An 814-nucleotide genomic window follows, 5' to 3' on the forward strand; every position below is an offset into this window, starting at 1 on the left:
GTGATACTTGTGTGAGAATTTGGAAACTTCGAGGAGTTCACTTTTTGGAAATAAGAACTTGATCGTTTTATTCAAGAGATTTTTTTTAAGCTTTGACGTGGTTGACCCTATGTAAAATTTGAGGTTGTGTAGGTTATTTTAATTGAGTTGGGATTTTAGTTGGTTTTCTTTGGGCTTCCTTTGAGTTGCAGTTATGAGGCTCTGATGGTGGCATTATTTTTTTATCCAATGTGAATGATTTGGATGATGTAAATGCACTATTTAAGTTTAGAGATTGAATATGTAAATGCATAGGTGTTGTGGGGCTACGTATGTAATCGTGGCATTGGTTTGGACTTGTTTCGACTGGTTTGAAATGTGGTTTGGAAAGAATACTTTTTAGTTGATCCGTTTGTGAAATTGGAGGAGATGATACCCATTTCAGATTGATTCAAGAATTTTTCAAGTCTTCATTTTAGAATCTTTTTTTGTCACGAGCTTTGAGGGTTGATTCATCCTTTCTTCTTTTCGATGTTTTAGGTGAATCAGTCTCTCCTCTCTCTCACCCCATTTTTGTTTTTTTTTTCCTTGCTTCTTGGTTCGGTTTTCGATGCTTATGTCCGATGCATAAGTGTCCACGTATAGCCTTTTGCTATACTTGAAACCATCAAGCAAGGTCGCAAGTAGTCGTTTTGGGGCGTACGGTGTTGATGATAAAGACACACCGAAGATCAGAAAAATGCCCTATTTTATAACATCAAAATCCAGCCATTTGATGAACAGTAGGATATGGTATCCTTCACCGACATAAGTCTAGCGGGAGTTGGCCGGGACC

The sequence above is a fragment of the Phalaenopsis equestris genome, unplaced genomic scaffold (genome assembly GCF_001263595.1).
Source record: "Phalaenopsis equestris unplaced genomic scaffold, ASM126359v1 Scaffold200800, whole genome shotgun sequence".
Classification (NCBI taxonomy): domain Eukaryota; kingdom Viridiplantae; phylum Streptophyta; class Magnoliopsida; order Asparagales; family Orchidaceae; genus Phalaenopsis; species Phalaenopsis equestris.